Source organism: Callospermophilus lateralis, unplaced genomic scaffold (genome assembly GCF_048772815.1).
Source record: "Callospermophilus lateralis isolate mCalLat2 unplaced genomic scaffold, mCalLat2.hap1 Scaffold_1808, whole genome shotgun sequence".
Lineage (NCBI taxonomy): Eukaryota > Metazoa > Chordata > Mammalia > Rodentia > Sciuridae > Callospermophilus > Callospermophilus lateralis.
This window is the reverse complement of record NW_027512844.1, coordinates 163,853-178,559: the sequence shown is the minus strand read 5'-3', so window position 1 is coordinate 178,559 and position 14,707 is coordinate 163,853. Positions and strand designations below refer to the sequence as shown.

General features: G+C 38.1%; 1 pseudogene; it reads left to right on the top strand.

Annotated features, from left to right (window-relative positions):
• Positions 1-1,596: 1,596 nt before the first annotated feature.
• On the top strand, positions 1,597-3,049 carry LOC143389748 (eukaryotic translation initiation factor 5 pseudogene; annotated as a pseudogene).
• The last annotated feature ends 11,658 nt before the right edge of the window (positions 3,050-14,707 follow it).

Here is a 14,707-nt window from a genome sequence, read left to right as displayed (position 1 = left end):
AAGATTTTTGTGTAGCACATATTTGCATACACATTTAGAAGATCACTCCTCCTAAACACTGTTGGAACAGTAAATTCAATCTATTTGGGGAGCTTCCTAGCTGAACAACATTATATATAAATCCAAGTTCATTAAATAAATAGTTTTGGATCAGTGGATGATATATATTTCAAGATGAATTTAAATTGGCATATATATTGCTACATTTTAATGTCCGTGTGTGTTTTGTGTTTAAAATGTTTTGTGATTTATGTGGATTTATAGTCAAATTTTCACAAGATTATTCTCAGAAATATTCATCCACCTGAAATACATATTTTTTTCCTAGTACTGAAAACTAACTTCAGTGAATGGTGCATAAATATCCTAAAAATTCTACTCTACAGTAACTGACCCAGATTAACATCAATGCAAGTAGATTTCTATGGGACATGATGTGTATTTTGATGTTCATTTTTATTCAACACTGGTACATTACTATTTCTGCAGTTAATGCACATCATACAATATATATTTCATCCAATATTTCGCAAATTTATAGGCATGTGTTTCACGTTCAATCACTTCCTGATTCAGAACACATGTATACCTCCAGGTTTCTTGACTATTCTTTTCATGAAACTTCTTTTCAAACACATTATTTTTGCTTTGCATAATCACTTTTGAAGCAAAACTCACACACCTTTCAGGATAAACCATAACCCTAATATTACCATTAGATGTATAACTGGTTGGTATGAATGATTGTATATCAATATGAGATTTCTTTTATGTTTTCAGATATCAATTCAATGTATTATTTTAAGTGGAACCAGTTATATTTTTTACACAAAGTATGATCTATTCATGCATTATCTGCATATTCATAGACACAGGGTACACCTATTTGTACCCGGAATACTAATTTATACGTCTACAAAATATTGCTACAGAAATGGTGAAAGAAATACTCATATCACCTTATCTACATATACATTTTCACAATAATATTCTGGATACAAAATGCAAAGGTCACACTTATGATTTTACCAAAGCCTAAATGGAAAGTGAGCATGGATTAATGAAAACATCCATGTCCTGGTTACCTAATGCTCTCATAGATCAATGCAATTTGTGACAACATATTTGTTTCTTCCTAAGATTATACATTCAAACTCAACCCGTTTGAAAATATCAAACAAATTACACACTTTATACTTTTGCTGATTTCCTAATGTCTCTATTTATATCTGCTTTCCTACATATTTTCCACAATTCATCATTGTGACTGACTCTTCACATGTGCTGACATTTACATTCACTCTTTACCCGAAACCCTATTTGTAAAGAACTTTTGGTAGTCAGAGCGAGAACATTCCAGAGGTCGCCAGGCTCGGCGCTGCCGGTGTGGACGCGGACGTCGCTGGGACAGCCCTTCCCGCTGCTCGGCGTCGGCACCTGCCTGGCCGCCCTCCGCTCGCCCGCCCTGCCGCTCCGGACCCGGTTTCCAGCGCCTCTTCCTCCCAGTCCCGGGGGAGCCGCATTGGGTTTATGTCTTTATTTGACGAAAATGAGCTGTTGCTCAGCCATTGGTACCTGTATTGGAGAAACATAGCGTACAAGCAAGGAGCTTACAGCCTCAGTGGCGAAAATTTTTTCATGTCAGAGACCGAGAACTCTTGCAGTCGTTTATGTCATCCCTTCTTCTCCAGACAGAAGATACCAAAAAGTTGCAATCAAAGATCTCTTCATCTTATTGATAAAGCCACTAATAAGCCAAAATGTTTGTCAACGTCAACCGCAGCGTGTCAGACCAGTTCTATCGCTACAAGATGCCCCGTCTGATTGCCAAGGTTGAGAGAAAAGGAAATGGAATCAAGACAGTTATAGTCAACATGGTTGACGTTGCAAAGGTGCTTAATCGGCCTCCAACGTATCCCACCAAATATTTTGGTTGTGAGCTGGGAGCACAGACCCAGTTTGATGTTAAGAATGACCGTTACATTGTCAATGGATCTCATGAGGCGAATAAGCTGCAAGACATGTTGGATGGATTCATTAAAAAATTTGTTCTCTGTCCTGAGTGTGAGAATCCTGAAACAGAACTGCATGTCAATCCAAAGAAGCAAACAATAGGTAATTCTTGTAAAGCCTGTGGCTACTGAGGCATGCTTGACACACATCAAAAACTCTGCACATTTATTCTCAAAAACCCACCTGAGAATAGTGACAGTGGTCCAGGAAAGAAAGGAAAGGAAAAGAAAAATAGAAAGGGCAAAGACAAGGAAAATGGTTCTGTATCCAGCAGTGAGACACCACCACCACCACCAGCAAATGAAATCAGTCCTCCTCCACATGCTGTGGAAGAAGAGGAGGATGATGATTGGGGAGAGGATTCAACTGAAGAAGCTCAGAGGCGTAGAATGGATGAAATTAGTGACCACACAAAAGTTCTGACACTCAGTGATGATTTGGAAAGAACTGTAGAAGAGCGTGTCAATATTCTGTTTGATTTTGTTAAGAAAAAAAAGAAGAGGGTATCATTGACTCATCAGACAAAGAAATTGTCGCAGAAGCAGAAAGGCTGGATGTAAAAGCCATGGGCCCTTTTGTTCTAACTGAAGTTCTTTTTAATGAGAAAATTAGACAACAGATTAAGAAATACAGGTGCCATTTCTTATGATTTTGTCACAATAACAAAAAAGCTCAACCATACCTTCTTCATGGTTTGGAGTGTGTGGTGGCAATGCATCAAGCTCAGCTCCTCTCTAAGATTCCACATATCTTCAAGGAAATGTATGACACAGACCTTTTAGAAGAGGAGGTCATCATCAGCTGGTCAGAAAAGGCCTCTAAGAAATATGTATCAAAAGAACTTGCCAAAGAGATTCGTTTCAAAGCAGAACCATTTATAAAGTGGTTGAAGAAAGCAGAGGAAGAATCTTCTGGTGGTGAAGAAGATGAAGATGAGAACATTGAGGTGGTGTACTCAAAGACTGCCAGTGTACCGAAAGTTGAAACTGTGAAGTCTGACAACAAAGATGATGACATTGATATTGACGCCATTTAAAAGAATGGATGCAACCTTGCTTAACAGTGTAATGCTTCAAATTTTTCTCCATTATCAGCCAGAAGTGCAACATGTATGTGTAAAAGCTAAAATGGCTTAACATCATGCTACACTTTAATACTGAAAATATATTACTGTGAGTGGTCTGTAATTAGCCCAATGAGACATCTAGGAAGTCCATACACACATCAGTGAGCAAATGTAGTTTGCTTATTTATAGCATGTTTCTTTTGGAAAAACTAGTGGTGGACACATTTGGATCACATTTATACAGTTATAAAAATAAAGATTTGATTTTGGTCATTCTTCAGATTTTGGGCTCTGAATGACATAGCTAAAGTAATTGGCTCCTTTTAAAAAGTGGTGCCATCATTTAACATGACATGGTCCTTGGAGCCTGGTAGATTTTGGTAGGTGCTGAGACCATTCAGAGGTTTTCAGCAGAATGTAAACAAACTTGTTTGTAATGATCTCACTGAGCTGTTAAATCTAGTACTTTTGAAATGTTTAGTCTCTCATATTAGAATCTGTAATTTTTTTGTGCTGAGGTAGACTGATAATCAAATGACAGTGCAACATCTTGTTGAGAAATAAAAATAATCTGAGTGTCCTATAAATAATTTTAAGAACTAATTAGAAGTTTGGGGTTGTGATTTTTCAGTTCATGTACACTAGCCCCAAATTCTAGTCTTTGGAGTCATGTGCATTGCACGTTGGATGAGCCAGGGAAAAATTATAAAATTAACAAATAAGTATTTTAATGTGTATGTAGTGGTTGCTTTGTACCAAGAGAAAACTCAAACTTTGAGGTGTGATTAAATAATAAATTCTGATTTTATTTGCCGGAAACAGGGAAAGGTGCATTTAATATCTAACAAGAACTCAGCAGTTTTTCAGCTTTTAGCCTTAAGCTTTAAATTATAATTTCAAAATGTTGAGACATTCTATCTTGTGTTCAGTATGTCGTGCACCCCCCCAAAAAAGAAAAAAAATATTGTGGTTTATTCAATGCCTTTTACATTTGGACATGTAGCTTATGCTGTTTTAGATTTTGGTTATTGCCTTGCCAAAAAAGTGTTGCTATATTTCAAACTGGATTTTCCCCCCCAAAAAAAAGTCTTATTTAAAAAAGAAACAAGTTAAAGGCATATTTCTACACACCTTTCTCACCACTGGACAGATCTTCCAAACAAAAGTTGAATAAGGAAACTATAGAACTCAATAACATAATTAATAACCTAGACTTAATTGACATATATAGAATACACCACCCAAGATCAAGCAGTTACACTTTTTTCTCAGCAGCACATGGATCCTTCTGAAAAATAGATCATATATTATGTCACAGGGCAACTCTTAGACAATATAAAGGAGTAGAGATAATACCATGCATCTTATCTGATCATAATGGAATGAAATTGATAATCAACGATAAAAGAAGGAAGGAAAAATCATGCATCACTTGGAGAATGAACAATAGGTTACTGAATGATCAATGGGTTATAGAAGACATCAAGGAGGAAATTAAAATATTCATAGAGATAAATGAAAACACAGACACAACATATTGGAATATATGGGACACATTGAAAGCAGTTCTAAGAGGAAAATTTATTGCTTGGAGTTCATTCCTTAAAAAAAGAAAAAACCAACAAATAAATGATCTAATTCTTCAACTCAAAATCCTAGAAAAAGAAGAGCAAAACAACAGCAAAAGAAGTAGAAGACAAGAAATAATTAAAATCAGACCTGAAATTAATGAAATCGAAACAAAAGAAACAATTGAAAAAATTGACAAAACTAAAAGTTGGTTCTTTGAAAAAATAAATAAAATCGACAGACCCTTAGCCACGCTAACGAAGAGAAGAAGAGAGAGAACTCAGATTACTAGCATACGGGATGAAAAAGGCAATATCACAACAGACACTTCAGAAATTCAGAAGATTATCAGAAATTATTTTGAATCCTTATACTCCAATAAAATAGAAGATAGTGAAGGCATCAATAAATTTCTTAAGTCATATGATTTGCCCAGATTGAGTCAGGAGGATATTGACAACCTAAACAGACTAATATCAATTACAAGATACCATCAAATACGAGAAACCATCAAAAGATTACCAACTAAGAAAAGCCCAGGACCGGATGGGTATACAGCAGAGTTTTACAAAACCTTTAAAGAGGAACTAATACCAATACTTTTCAAGCTATTTCAGGAAATAGAAAAACAGGGAGAACTTCCAAATTCATTCTATGAGGCCAACATCACCCTGATTCCCAAACCAGATAAAGACACTTCAAAGAAAGAAAACTACAGACCAATATCTCTAATGAACCTAGATACAAAAATCCTCAATAAACTTCTGGCAAACCGGAAACAAAAACATATCAAAAAAAATGTGCACCATGATCAGGTAGGATTTATCCCTGGGATGCAAGGTTGGTTCAATATACGGAAATCAACAAATGTTATTCACCACATCAATAGGCTTAAAAATAAGAACCATATGATCATCTCGATAGATGCAGAAAAAGCATTCAACAAAGTACAGCATCCCTTTATGTTCAAAACTCTAGAAAAACTAGGGATAACAGGAACATACCTCAATATTGTAAAAGCAATCTATGCTAAGTCTCAGGCTAGCATCATTCTGAATAGAGAAAAACTGAAGGTATTTCCTCTAAAATCTGGAACAAGACAGGGATGCCCTCTCTCACCACTTCTGTTCAACACAGTTCTCGAATCACTGGCCAGAGCAATTAGACAGACGAAAGAAATTAAAGGCATAAAAACAGGAAAAGAAGAACTCAAATTTTCATTATTTGCAGATGACATGATTCTATACCTAGCAGACCCAAAAGGGTCTACAAAGAAACTATTAGAGCTAATTAATGAATTCATCAAAGTGGCAGGATATAAAATCAACACGCATAAATCAAAGGCATTCCTGTATATCAGCGACAAATCCTCTGAAATGGAAATGAGGACAACCACCCCATTCACAATATCCTCAAAAAAAAATAAAATAAAATACTTGGAAATCAACCTAACAAAAGATGTGAAAGACTTATACAATGAAAACTACAGAACCCTAAAGAGAGAAATAGAAGAAGATCTTAGAAGATGGAAAAATATACCCTGTTCATGGATAGGCAGAACTAACATCATCAAAATGGCGATATTACCAAAAGTTCTCTATAGGTTTAATGCAATGCCAATCAAAATCCCAACGGCATTTCTTGTAGAAATAGAGAAAGCAATCATGAAATTCATATGGAAAAATAAAAGACCCAGAATAGCAAAAACAATGCTAAGCAGGAAGTGTGAATCAGGCGGTATAGCTATACCAGACTTCAAACTATACTACAGAGCAATAGTAACAAAAACAGCATGTACTGGTACCAAAACAGGCGGGTGGACCAATGGTACAGAATAGAGGACACAGAAACCAATCCACAAATGTACAACTACCTTATATTCGATAAAGGGGCTAAAGCATGCAATGGAGGAAGGATAGCATCTTCAACAAATGGTGTTGGGAAAACTGGAAATCCATATGCAACAAAATGAAACTGAATCTCTTTCTCTCGCCTTGCACAAAAGTTAACTCAAAGTGGATCACGGAACTTGATATCAAATCAGAGACATGGCGTCTGATAGAAGAAAAAGTTGGCTATGATCTACATACTGTGGGGTCGGGCTCCAAATTCCTCAATAGGACACCCACAGCACAACAGTTAATAACTAGAATCAACAAATGGGACTTACTCAAACTAAAAAGTTTTTTCTCAGCCTAAGAAACAGTAAGAGAGGTAAATAGGGAGCCAACGTCCTGGGAACAAATCTTTACTCCTCACACTTCAGACAGAGCCCTAATATCCAGAATATACAAAGAACTAAAAAAAATTAGACAATGAGATAACAAATAACCCAATGAACAAATGGGCCAAGACCAGAACAGAAATTTCTCAGAGGAGGACATACAATCAATGAACAAGTATATGAAAAACTGCTCACCATCTCTAGCAGTCAGAGAAATGCAAATCAAAACCACCCTAAGATACCATCTCACTCCAGTAAGATTGGCAGCCATTAGGAAGTCAAACAACAACAAGTGCTGGCGAGGATTTGGGGAAAAGGGTACTCTTGTACATTGCTGGTGGGACTGCAAATTGTTGCGTCCAATTTGGAAAGCAATATGGAGATTTCTTGGAAAGCTCGGAATGGAACCACCGTTTGATCCAGCTATTTCCCTACTCGGTCTATTCCCTAAAGACCTAAAAAGAGCACACTATAGGGACACTGCTACATCCATGTTCATTGCAGCACAATTCACAATAGCAAGACTGTGGAACCAACCTATATGCCCTTCAATAGACGAATGGATAAAAAAATGTGGCATTTATACACAATGGAGTTTTACTCTGCATTAAGAAATGACAAAATCATAGAATTTGGAGGGAAATGGATGGCATTAGAGCAGATTATGCTAAGTGAAGCTAGCCAATCCCTTAAAAACAAATGCCAAATATCTTCTTTGATATAAGGAGAGTAACTAAGAACAGAGTAGGGATGAAGAGCATGAGAAGAAGATTAACATTAAACAGGGATGAGAGTGGGAGGGAAAGGGAGCGAGAAGGGAAATTGCATGTAAATGGAAGGAGACCCTCAGGGTTATACAAAATTACATACAAGAGGAAGTGAGGGGAAAGGAGGAAAAATATAAGGGGGAGAAATGAATTACAGTAGAGATGGGTAGAGAGAGAAGAGGGAAGGGAGGGGAGAGGGGGGATAGTAGAGGATAGGAAAGGCAGCAGAATACAACAGACACCAGAATGGCAATATGTAAATCAATGGTTGTGCAACTGATGTGATTCTGCAATCTGTATATGGGGTAAAAATGGGAGCTCATATCCCACTTGAATCAAAGTGTGACATATGATATATCAAAAACTATGTAATGTTTTGAACAACCTACAATAAAAATTAATTTAGAAAAAAAAAGAACTTTTGGTACAAATTCTATACTCACTCTTCTTTCTAAACCTAATGACTATCTTGCTAATCCTACAGACTATCTTTTTTTGACTGGATGTTCTGCTTGTTATTCCATCATCCAAGGTACAAGATCCTATTTCATTGTATATCGATTTATCAGAGACATCTGTGCAGAATATAATTCAAAGCTAAGTATCCCACTCAAGGGCCCAATGGCCTACTTGGCTTCAAATCTTCCATAGATTTCTGTTTCCATACTTACATTTCACCTAAATATTCTATATATCACAGGTTCCCTATACCATTATTCATCTTGCAGAATGATTCCTAACCCAAATCGAACATGTTATTAACCATTCACTGTTCCCTCAATCTAACTTTACAGCAGTGCAGGGACAGACTTGGTCTTATAATACAGGAATGTAGGAGATCTTCCACTTGCTGAGAATCTCAAAGATCCATGAAGAAATAATCCCTGAAGAAGATGTAGACTGCTATGAAGGACCCGAGAGAGCAAAAGTCATATTCCATGGCAAACAACCTGGTCAGGATGAAGGAATGTGTCTGAATCAGCCTCTCTCTTTTTAATGTAGAGCAAATGGACCAAACCAGGCCTGTGTGAAGATCTTTCCCCTGGTACCTATGGTTGATATACCATTCAAACTTGTGAAAGTGTCAGAGGAAGTAGGGGCAGCCTCCATCTCATGGGACCCAAGGAAGAAATTGTTAGGACAAAGAGGTTGCCAAGGCTGTGAGCTCATTCAGTTCATGAGGGAAGTGACCTACTTCACTTCTTTGGTGATGGAACTCTCTGAACTTGTTATCCCGGAAACCAGGCACCCAGAGGCAGGCCCAGTAACAGTCACAGAGGTCTCAATTGTTTTGGATTTATCATGGAGAGAGTCAGTCTTTCTTGGTACCTACAGATGTGAGTATGGCCAAATGCCAGGAAAATTCTGAAAAGAGGTCTTTCCTGAGAAAGCAGGTAGTGGCTTACCACTGGCTCTTTATAACTTCACAGAGTGGGCCAAGGAGTCCAGATTTGAGAACAAACAGGCCATTTCGTGGGAACAAACTATGGCCAACCAGGCAGAGGAGACTCCAGATAGTCACAGACCTACTTGAGGGAAGGAGGTGCCTTTATGGGAATGAGTATGGGTTTGTGGTTTTGTCTCATGTTCTGAGAATAGGTCGGAAAAGTGGTTTTTTTTGTTTGGAATGGTCTGTTTCTAGAAAGTCATTTGACAAGGCCAGTGTTTCTAAGTCTGTGTATCCCACTGTGTCCGTGGTTGTAGACATTACAATAGAAAATGCATCAATGGATGTGTCCTGCTAGGAAAAAGCTTACCAACACTCATCCTGCCCAATTTATGAAAGAACGGAGGCTTGCCTTATTGATGGGCAAGACCTGCTACCTTCCTAAGTTTCTGTTTTCTTACTGAATTCTGGCCACTCTCCAGAATAGGCTCATGGTTTTGTGACCAAGATATGTACCCCCTCCAAGCTCTGTGAAATGGCCATGTACTGGATAGCTGAAAGGAATGGCGAGAATCTCAGAAAACTCAGACATCAGTGTGATCAGAAAAGTCGCAGTGGAGAAACCCTCCTTTGGGCTTTTTGCTTACCTGTTGTTCTATAGCACTGAGTGTCAGGAAGGTCTTTGCCTAAGGCCACCCCTTTGTGAAGCCTGAATAAAACAGTTCTCTAATGGAAATGAATGGGCATCACCTGTCCCTCTTTGAGTAATTGATTTCAAAAGGGATGTGTCTGAATCAGCCTGTTGGCCCTGTGTGAGGCTGTGGCTTAAATTCTCAGCAGCTGATGGTTCTAAAGATGCCATGTGGGCATCCAAAACCAAAATGGCCAAAAGAGCATTCATTATGGATGAAGTCTCTCGCCATCCTCTGTAAGGTTTCTGAACTCCATCAAGTGAGAATAGGAATCCTTTGGGTCAAATTAGTTCTTCAAAGCCCTGCAGAGTCCAGCCCATTGGTGCTTCGGTTTTCTCATGACCCGAATCCACATAAAGAATCTAAAGCCCAAAGTCAGTAGGCCACAAATTGGAGAAGCAGAACAGTATTAATGGTAGGCCTATTTGATCACTCCTGGTCACAGGAAGGATGTCCAGGCCACCCTGACTTTTGGCAAATGACAGGCAAGGGAACTTATTTTGGACACTGTCTTGTCCAGCGCCCCTCATAGAAACCTCCAGCTAGAGTTTATGATGAGTATCAATATGGAAGAAGATGAGGGCCATGTGGGAGTATTTTGGTTTAAATTGTGGTCATTTTTGTGGCGACTGGAAGAAATGACTGGGTCCACCTGGGCTTGAACTCTGGTGTGAATCCCCTTAGAGACTGAGTTCTGGAACTGACCTCAGAGAAGTATTGCCATGAGTTGAGTTGGGATTTTAGGAGGCCACGCATGAGAGTCGCCCTTATAAACTGAGGTCAAGGCCCAGGTTGGCTTTCCACAGAGCACTTGGAATCTCAGCCAAGATATCCCATGATTTTATTCTTAATGACTTGGCAGCCATAATGGAGAATCAAAACACACATGGAGCTCACATTGTAGACCTCAATTGGCCTGGCTTCATGAGGCCTTTTGTCCACTCTCTGGGAAGCCTTGTTTATGAGACTTCTCCAGAGTTTCACTCAAATGAGCTTCCTCAACATTTAATGGTTTTTGAAACCCAGAATGCCTTCAACTTCATCCTTGAAAAATGCAAGATAAACACCATGAAATTGTTGAAATTACCATGACCAGGGGGCACTGGAGAATTTTTGGATGTCCTGTTGCTGATTATGAGTATACCAGAGAGTGCCTTGATTGACTGGGTTTTATGAAAATAATGTATAACAGAGATGTCAGTAAGTTGGAGCCTGCTGAGTAGTGGGCCTAGAGCAGTGTTGGGCAGGTGTGTGATAAAATATCTGTGGTGGGAGAATGTGGTTTGGCCATTTGTTTCCAAATAGCTTGTGACTGACATGGTGCAGCCAGTAGACCCTTATTTGTAAAGGCATCTTGTTATTTTGAGAGGTTTCAGGGAAATGTTCAGAATCAGGTTGATATGGTCAAGGGTGAAAGCTATGTGGGAAAGAAGCCTGGATGGTGCATTCTCCTGCAGACCCTGACCCACCACATGCGGCAGAACTCTCTCCAGCACTGTTTCCCAGTTGAAATTGTTGTATTTTGTGAAGCAAATACCAAAGTTCCAGTGAAGCAGCAAAAACCACCACGAAAAGTGGAGGAGGACCAAATGGCTTCACAGTCCACAAGGGGAACCACTTAGCCCCCACTGGCCACAGTTTACCTACAAAGAGAGAATTCAGCACTACTGCCTCATGTTCATTGTAAAATAAGAATCCATGTCTTCCAGGTCACATAGATGCAGACCCAGCTTTGATGATCTCACTAGAAAGGAAGCTAAAGCTCCTGACAACAACATATATTTCAAGTGCCCAACCTCAGAGGCAGTTTCTCAAGAAGTCTTTAGGCCAGCAGAGCTCCATGTTTGTGGAGTGGTTACCATGTCCCTTACTTTTGGAAACTGCTCTACCACCTCCAAGATTCTGAACTCCTGAGCGTATTCCATTCCAGATATGCATTCACAGATTTTCTAACTCTTCTCCTCTAATTGTGTCTTACTTGGGGTGAAGGTAATGTCAAGGCATTGTTGTGGATGAGAGTGGGAACATATTTTTGTAGCACATGTTTGCATACACATTGGATTCAATTTCCAAATTTCCATTCAAAATACTGAATCCCTGAAACTAACTCATAAACTACTAGACTCTGACTACTAATCCTAATATGATGGAGAAAAATAAACCAAACAGAATAGAAATACAAGCAGTTCAGTGGAGGCATGGTGTATAGCTGTAGTTGCTATTTGCATTATGTAGGGTAGGTGTTAAAAATCTAGTTAATTTTTAATTGAAATAGATCTCCGTGTGTTTTTAAAGTTAATAAATATGTGAATTACTGTCTCCCTTTCTCTGTTGCCTATTGAGAACATGTATTTTTATATGCACATGTAGAATCCTACCTGGTATCACATGTACATTCTTGTGAGGTGGCTGACTTGGCAGATACAAATTATAAGAAGAGATCACTCCTCATAAACGCTGTTGGATATTAAAATTCAACCTATGGGTGACCTTTGTAGTTGAACAACATTATTCATAAATCCATGTTCAGTAAAATTAAAAATTTTGGACCTCTGGAAGATTTATATTTCACCATGAATTTGGATTGGCATATATATTCCTAATTTTTAATGTCTGTGTGTGTTTTGTGTGTGTGTGTGTGTGTGTGTATATATGTATATATATATATATATATATATATATATATATATATATATATATATATATATATATTCCAGACTTTTCAAAATATGAAATATATGTCTTATTATACACTCCATAAATACATTCATATTCATATATGTGGACTTATAGTCAACTTTTCACAAGATTATTCTCAGAAATATTCACTCACCTGAAATACATATTTGTTTCCTAGAACTGAGAACTACCTTCAGTGAAAGGTGCATACAAATGCTAATATTTCTACAGTCACTTACCCAGTTTAACATCAAGGCTAGTAGATTACTATGGGACATGATGTGTATTTTGACGTTCATTTTTATTCAACACTGGTGCACTACTATTTCTTCAGTTTATGCACATCATTGGATAAATATTTCATCCAAAATTTCAAAATTTAAAACATCTGTTTCACTTTCAATCACTTCCTACTCCAGAACACATGTATTCCTCCAGGTTTCTTGACTGGTCTTTCATGAGACTTCTTTCCAAACACATTATTTTCGATTTCCATAATCACTTTTGAAGCAAACCTCACACACTCTTCATGATAAACCATAAACCTAATATTACGATTAGATGTATAACTGGTTGTAATGAATGTATGTATACCATTATCAATATAAGATATCCTGTATATTTTCAGATATCAATTTATTCCAATTCCAATTTCTAAAGTTGGATCCAGTTATATTATTTATTCACAGTATGCTCTATTCATGCATCATCTCTATATTCATCAAAACAGGGTACACCTATTTGTATACCCAATACTAATTTATAGGTTTTAAAAATATTGCTCCCCATAATGGTGGAAGAAATACTCATGTCACCTGATCTACATGTACATTTTATCACAGTAATATTCTGGACACAAATGCAAAGGTCACACTTATGAATGTACCAAAGCCTAAATTGAAAGTGAGTATATATTACTAATAACATCAATTTCCAGGTTGCCTAATGCTATCAAATGTCAATACTATTGGTGACTACATATTTGTTTCTTCCTAAGATTATATATTCAACCTCAAGCCTGTTGAAAATGTCTAATCCTATCACTCAATTCACACTTTGCCTGATTTCCTAATGTCTCTATTGATATCTTCTTTCCTACATAAGTTTCCCAGTTTATCTTTGTGATTGACTCTTCATATGTGCTGACATTTACATTCACTCTCTAAAGGAAACCCTATTGCTAAAAAACTATTCGTCCAACTCGAAGACTCACTCTTCTTCCGAAACCTAGGATCTTCCTAAACCTACTGACTATCCCTTTTTGACTGGATGTTCTCTTCGACGTTCAGGCACCTGAGGTACAAGTTTTTTACTCCATTGTGTATAGGTTTATCTGATACCACAGTGCAAAATGTATTTCAAAGCTAAATATCCCAATCAAGGGCCTAATGCCCTTCCTGGCTTCAAATCTTACCTAGATTTCTGTTTTCATACTTACATTTCAAATATATATTCTTATAAATATTGCAGGTGCCCAATACCATTATTCATCCAGCAAAATGATTCCTAACACAAATAAAACATGTTATTAACCCTAAGCATACACTGTTCCCTAAATCCAAATTTACAGAGAGGAGTGACAGAGTTGGTCTTACAATAAAGGAATATAGGGGAACTTCCCCCTAATGAGAACCTCAAAGTTCCTTGCAGAAATGATCACTGGAGAATATATACGCAGCTATGAAGGACCTGAGAGAGCAAAAGTCATTTTCAATGGCAAACAACCTGGTCAGAATGAAGGGTTCTGTCTGAATCAGCCTCTCTCTTCTTAATACAGAGAAGATGGACCAAACCAGGCCTGTGTGGGTAGCAGTTCCTGGGTGCCTATGGTTGATATACCATTCTAACTTGTGAAAGTGTCACACGAAGGAGGGGCAGCCTGTTTCTCATCTTACACTTGGAAGCCAAATCTGGCCTGTCTGGAGAGATTTTCCTGGGTGCCTATGGTTGATATACCATTCTAACTTGTGAAATTTTCACAGGTATTAGGAGCAGATTCTGTCTCATGGGACCCTTGGAAGCAACTCTTAGGACAAAGTGGTTGCCAAGGCAGTGACCTCATTCAGTTCCTGAAGGAAGGGACCTCACCTCACTTCTTTGGTGATGGAAATCTCTGAACTTGGGATTCATGAAGCCAGGCACCCAGAGGCAGTCTGAGTCCCAGTCCCAGTGGACTCACTTCTTTGGGTTTACCAATGACAGAGTCAGTCTTTCCTGATACCTACTGAGAATGGCCAGATTCAAGCAAAGCTCTGAAGAGGAGCCTTTCCTGAGAAAGCAGATAGTGGCTCACCTCTGGGTCCTGACACA